At 39.9% G+C, this 6,909-nt stretch overlaps 1 pseudogene across 1 annotated transcript; it reads right to left on the bottom strand.

Moving 5' to 3' along the window:
- Nucleotides 1–506: 506 nt before the first annotated feature.
- Nucleotides 507–1,094, bottom strand: LOC308426399 (protein LSM12-like; annotated as a pseudogene). The gene has a single exon. The product of its transcript is annotated as a protein LSM12-like (transcript).
- Nucleotides 1,095–6,909: the final 5,815 nt, after the last annotated feature.

The raw sequence follows: 6,909 nt of genomic DNA on the forward strand, positions 1-6,909 counted from the left end.
AAAATGAAAAATTTAAAGTGAGACCCTCTGTCTTCTGCTCTGGTCTCAACTTCAGAATCACAGCTTGTTACTTTTATTTTGGAAGAAAAGATGTAAAAGTTTCTTTCAATCATTCAGAAGGCAAGTATATCCTCTTATAAAATCAGAATGGCAGAAACAGACTAGGGAAGGAAAGTCACAGGTGAAGGGCAGAACGAAAAGGAATTTGCAAAAATAAAACTAACAAGATGACTGCTCCAGACGACTGTGAAGGACATGGTGGGGCGGTCTGCTAGTCAAGTAATGTTTCAGTGTTTAAATTATTCTCTTGTTCTTTTTTGTTGGGTGTTTGCTCAAGTCTAGTTTTATTTTTTTTATTTTTTTCGTTTTTATTTTTATTTTTGAAACATTGACCCTAATTAGAGTCAGCAAGAAATATAGAATCTCTTCCCTCCCCCGGCCTGCCTCCGCCACCACCACCACCATCTCTGTGGCTGGATACTAGAAAAGTCCCCATGTTTATGGACTCAGGATGACAGGGCAGCTTCCTTCTGTGGTTGTTGGGCTTGTGAACGCTGCAGTATCTTTTGGCTTTCCACGTCTCTAAAATGTTTTTCAACCATTTTGCGTACGTGGCTCAGTGCACTCCCCTCTTTGCCTTTACAATTTTTCACTTGATATGGGGGTGTAAAATATGTAGTCTTCCATGACTACAATGTGGTTTTTTTCTTGCCATTTACAATCTTTAATGGTCTTGTGAATGGTCTGGAAGAGCTGCCGGCCTTCCAGGGAGACGCCAGCGCTGATTGCATAGGCCTGACTCAGCTTCTCCTTCTCTGTACTTGCTTTGCTGGCGAGCTTATTGACATCGAGTGAAGCTGGGGAGGAGGGGTTTCTGTTCGATCATTAATTATTTCCACTTCTGAAACATACTGTAAGTTTATAAGCAAGATGTCTGCATGGTTGGGTTTTCCACTGGAAGAGGGACATTTTAGAGCCAGCATTTTGAACTGGTAATCGAAGACTACCACCTCGCCCTGCAGCTGCTGCTCCTGGGACGTCCGGCATGACTTCTGGCTCCCAACGCTGAAGTACTCGCCCGGAGGAGCCGCCATCTTGGGAGAGCAGCCTCCTGTATGTCTTTTAAGCTGTGTAACTTCTGCCCATTTTCTAAGCTTCCGGAACGTTAAGTGTCCACACCATCAAAGGAAAGCAGAATGCTCTTGTTTACCAGAGCTAGATGACAGGCTCAAATTCTGCTTTCTTCTTTTGATAGCTTATGACATAGTATCCAGCAAATACCTTTAAAGCACACAGCACCAGGAGAGACAGGATGAGATCCTCGGAATTTCTGTGACCAGAGTTACAGATGGTTTTAAGTCACCATGTGGGTACTGGGAACTGAGACCAGCAAACGCTCTTAATACTGAGAAGTATCTCCAACACTGAGCATCTACGACTTAATCTGATGGGATATAGTATGTGTCAAGAATCTAGTGTGCCTATCCCCCATCAGTGTGGTGACACAAGTTTGTAATCCCAGCACTCAGGAAGCTGAGGGGGCAGGATTGCCATGGGTCAGCCTGGGCTCCACAGGGTGCCAGAAAAGCCTGAGCAACATAGTGAAACTGTTCACTCCCCCACCCCTTCCATGAAATAAAACAACTGTTTTGTCCTCCCGGACCTCTGACTTAATCATTGTAAGTATATTTGCAAGTATAGTTCTCCAAGAAATGAATTCTAAATCCAGAGCAAATGCAATCTCATCCCTCCTGATTACATCTCACCATGACATTTCCTGTCTTCCTTAACATGCCAAGTTTCAATCTGTAGGGTACAGCCAAGTATTCCAACTCCCAAAGCCCATCCTCTTAGAACATTTGTATAAGAGCTTTTGATTTCTTAGACATGCTAGAAAATAATTATTAAGGTAAAGCACTTTCCCTCTGGAACCTTCTGCATTTATGTCCTGCTAGCTGAGAAACTTGCTTTAGTGGAAATGCCTTGTCCTATTAAGAACTCTGGCTAGCATTTAAAATTTGTATTGGCAGGATTAATTGCAGAGACTTGTTTGCATGGATTTGCTGTAGATAAATTACAGCTTGATATTACTTTCCTACTATTTCACCATTTGAAACGGAGTCTTGTTTGCCTATCCAAAGATGAGGCAACAATGTTTCATTGGAATTGAAAGGTTTATTTGATCTTTTGGGTGATAAATTGCAGTATAAGGGAACAGTAACCGGTTTAGAATTTAGTGTCTCCTATTATATGAATGTGACCATTCTTGCAAATCACCAGAATGAAAGTTAGTCAGAAGCCAGTGTTGTAACTTCATATTTCCTTGACTTGCAGCACTCTGGGTGGCTGACTTTCAGTCAGAATACTTGGGTTGTACTCGGGTGAGCTTATGCAGAAAAAATGAGGTACCAGGTGGAGCGTCATATAAAAGGGAAGAAATTTTACTTCCTTTTTGGTATAATGTGAAGATGCTAAGATTCAGTCATGAACTCTAGAAAACTGACTTCCATGAATGAACAGATCTGAATGAGACCACTGCTGTGCTGAAGGCAGCCAGTGATTGATCTTGCTGGAAAGAAAGGTCAGCTAGAGCAGGGAGTAGGGTAACGCTGAAGATAAATAGGCCATGCTTTGTAATTTTGCTCATTTGCCTTACCATTAACCAGGGAATAAACAGTGACACCCTGAATTCTACCGAAGACTGAAGCCAATGTGAGAGCTCATATGGTGTGTGTGTGTGTTGGGGGTGGCTTCTAAACACTGAGTACATTATGTTGGGCAGGCCATGTCTGAGCTCCTTTTATAAAGAATTATGGTCAATTAATGAATGAACTGGGGAGAAGAGGAAAGTGATCACAGACTCATTTTGTTTTTGAGAGCAGAGCCTTCTTCCCCATCTCTTTATTCTGTGACATTTATACTTCTATTTTGGTAGATATTTGAAGAAACAATAACCTGAATATTATTTAGACTTAAATAAATGAGAATGTTTAAATTAATCAGAGATATTTATTAAGCACTTAATGGCAGCAGGATTCTAGAAGCTGAGAACATGCTTATGCTATTTTGTGGTCTCCATCCTAGTTCAGGTAGAGGAGAGAGGGGAAGACAAATGGATGGATTAGATTTGCAGAGTGCCACCCCTGAGAAAGAATATGTGTCTGGTAGTGTAAACAAGAGGCTGGGAGGTTACAGCCTTAGAGGGGGACCTACCACTACTGTTTTACTAAATGGGTTTGCAGCCAAATTGAATTTTAAATATTTTTTGCCATAACCCAATATTAGTGCTGGTTGCAGCCTTGGCCAGACATGTTTCTTGGTTAATGCAATGACTCATAAGATGGTCAGAGTGCTGTGAAAAGGTGACTGTAAGTGTTCAACTTTAAGTGTGATGTCTATAGCACCTGCTTCAAGACTCAGAGAACATTGTGGGAATGGATTCAGAAGAATTTAAGACTTGGAGGGTGGAGAGAAGTGATATAAAATATCATCTTATGGATATATCATGGCGATTGCAATCACGTGGACACAGCTGTGTCTACCTGCACAGTAACTGCACACATGAAAGACTTGGAAGTTGGAGGGAGTGAGTTAGAAAGAAAGTAGCCACCAGGAGTGGAAGGAGATAGAGAGGGTAGTGAAAAATTAATGCAGTTATAATCCATTGTATACATGGATGGCACTGTAAGAAGTGAATAAACTAAGGAAAGATCCTCTAAGGTGGTAATAAAATTCAGGGTGTAAGAAATGGCAAAGTTATTTAAATGTAGCTATGTCACATTTACATTCCTCAATAACCTGTAGAGACCTAGTTGAAAATGATGGCCAGTTGTATATGTGGGGAGAGCATTCCAGAATGAATGATGAGACACATGCTGCAGATGACTTGGGTTCCACAGAAACTCGGCATCCTTTAGCTGAAAAGCTGCTGTGCACTCCCAGGGCCTCTTCCATCCCAGGCAGCCACCCTGTCTTCTTGGAAACGCCTTTGATTTGCTTCTTAAGACAGGCCTTAGCCATTTTGTTGAGTTCAAGCTAATCAAGGTGTCAGAGGCTGGAGATTTCATTTACATCTCTCAAAGACACAAAGCATATTATATAATTTTGTTTTTAGAGATGAGAAAGCCAAGTCCTCTGAGTCCCAGGTGAATGTATGCGTTTTGTAACAGTAACACATCAGGCACTAGATGGACTTTCTCTAAATCTGGGGCCTGTTTGGCCAGGCTATGAAGGCTCACAGTGTTAGTTTGATTTGTTTCTGCTCACAAAGAACCAGAAAATCTAGCACAAAAACCATGTTAATAAGTTAGTAATTCCAATTTAACATTTACTTTGCACCTGTATCTCAAGACTTGTTTTAGTTTTCCTCCTGTTTACTTAGCCAGCTCATCAAAGGCCCATTGATGCCTCTGTTGCAGCCCATCACAGTCTGAAGTGAGAATCCGTGGAGTTCTGTGATGTGTTTGAGAACAGTGAATGCACAATTTCTTTTAATTTATCAGCCTGAGCTTCTGTGAAGATGAGCTTGAATAGCACTTCAACTCCTATGTCAACTCAGCTGGTACTTGTTGGGTACTTCCACTGTGCAGTGCACCATGCTGGTCATTGCAATGGCTGCAGAGATGAGTGTCCATCAAAGGAGCACACTATGCTATAGACTGATGACATCAAGAATCAGTTTCAATAACTTAACTTCCTTTTAAAATAATAATTCTCAAACTAAATACATTTTTCCTTCTGCAAAAGACATGAGTTCTCTCTCTCTCTCTCTCTCTCTCTCTCTCTCTCTCTCTCTCTCTCTCTCTCTCTGTGGATATAATTTCAAATTATGTTGATTGGAGAATAAATCAGGAGAACTACACATGAGTATATGAATGTTTAAATAATTATCGTTAATTTAAGTATCCTTGGGAGAGCTTTAACTGCTCAAGTGAGCATTTGCTTAATTTAAATTGAATTAAAAGTGATCTATGGGAGAAGGAGTATTTCAAGTGCAACACAAGTTTTATGAAAAAGGGAGGAATCAGAAATCTGATGTTGCAAAAGTCTAGCGTTGCAAAGATGGTGTTTTAGGCCATAATGATGCAGATATTTTTCAATATTACATTGATACAAAATTACATTGTCTGTTGGTTCTCTGGAGGGAAGCAAACTTTCTGCCAAAGTTTTTTTCCTCTTCTTAAATCCCTGCAGTCATAGAGCTTTATAAAAGGAATCATTTCTTGCTTTCAAATTTAGAGCCTCTAGGAAATTCCCTGAAGGATAATTTTATGCGGTGCATATTAAAATATCCTAGTCTTTTCTCACCTTCTCATAAGGGAGGTAGATTACATAAGGACCCGATAAGTAATTTAAGGTAGGTGCCAGAGCAGACTCTTTGTTTTAGCAATATATTTTTGGAGACTTGCATAAGTAAACCAACATATGAGATATCTATCATTTTCCTGATGGGAATCGCTTGGGCATGGCTTGAATCTCAAAATCATCATCTTATTTGGCATCACATTTTCATGGAAAAACTCTGCCAGAATTAGGAATAGAAGAGACCACTTTGGGGGATGGCTAGGGGAATTAGGTGAGGCTTGCAAGCAAATGTGGGTAGGATCTTTCCTACTTGTTCTCTGCCATCTTTTTATCTTGAGTCCCTGTGACTGAAGGGCCACAAAGCAGTTCTCTGATCCCCAGTTAGGTAACATCAGTTAGCTGAAGGAAAGCAATTAAAAAAAAAACTGATGAAAAACTTAAGATCTAAAATAGTCCAAAAGTACAAAAAAAGAACAAGCTTTTTCCATAGCATATAGAGGAGGAGATGGGGTTCAAGGCAAGCTGATCAAGATCTTGAATGGTGGGGATGCTGTGTAAAGAGGGCTAAGATACCTAGTCTATAATTACTTTAAGAAGGTCCTGGTTACAACAACTAATCTTGGTTGGCATCTGTTTACATAGGATTAAGGAATATCTCCACAGTTCCTTGACTGTTTGCTGTAGTTTGTTTTCCCTAACTGGCTTGTGATTCCCTGTGTCATGTCTAGATTTCATGTGTCATGTCTAGGTTCTAAAGGGATTAAGAGACTTTATGATATATGAACTTTTAGAGTCAGACTTTTGGATGATTGTTTCTATTTTATTTTTTATTTATTTCTTTTTCTTTAGTATAGAATAGAGTTTATTCAGGGCATGGGGAGGGGAGTTAAGGGGGTAGTTGGGGCAGAGAGAGGGAGAAGAGAGGAGTATGAAAGTAATGACCAGCCGTGGGTACATGGAGAGAGAGGGGGAAAGGGAATAGGAGAGTAGAGACAAGTTGGGGGGCAAGGGCAAGAAAGGAAGAGCTCTATTTTATTTTTTACACTCTATCCTCTGTGTCTTTTTTCTTTAGTTGAGTCCATCTAAGATATCACTGTGAGCTTGGGGACTCCTGGCACAAAGTCATAGCTGTAAGACTTAAAGGTGAAATAAGAACTATGCCATGAGGTGTGGTATATTCTGGAATATACCTAAAGAAGTTTAAAATAATTCTTTATGATTATAAAATGTTTGGTAACCTTGTCCAAAAACTAGCTTACAGGTTCTGAGGTCTTTTTACTTTGAGAGCAATAAAATCAGAATAAAGAAGTTTATCCTATGTAGTTTCTCCTTTTTCCCAGCATAAACAAAATCTGTTGAATTTAGTATAGTTACAAGAGAAATGAATAGCCTGTTAAAATGTTTTTGTGGAATATCTGTATATCATAGAGTACAGACACAGGCAACCCTTTATGTGAGAGACAATCTTGTGCAGTAATAGCACAATATCTAAGGCTCAGTGGCTTATAAAGGAAAGTTGTCTTATCTCATTGTTATGAAGGACTAGGAGGATCATACTGACATCTACTTGGCTTCTGGTAGAACCCATGTTTTTCTCAAGAGACC

This window comes from Micromys minutus, assembly GCF_963924665.1.
Source record: "Micromys minutus genome assembly, chromosome: 1".
NCBI lineage: Eukaryota > Metazoa > Chordata > Mammalia > Rodentia > Muridae > Micromys > Micromys minutus.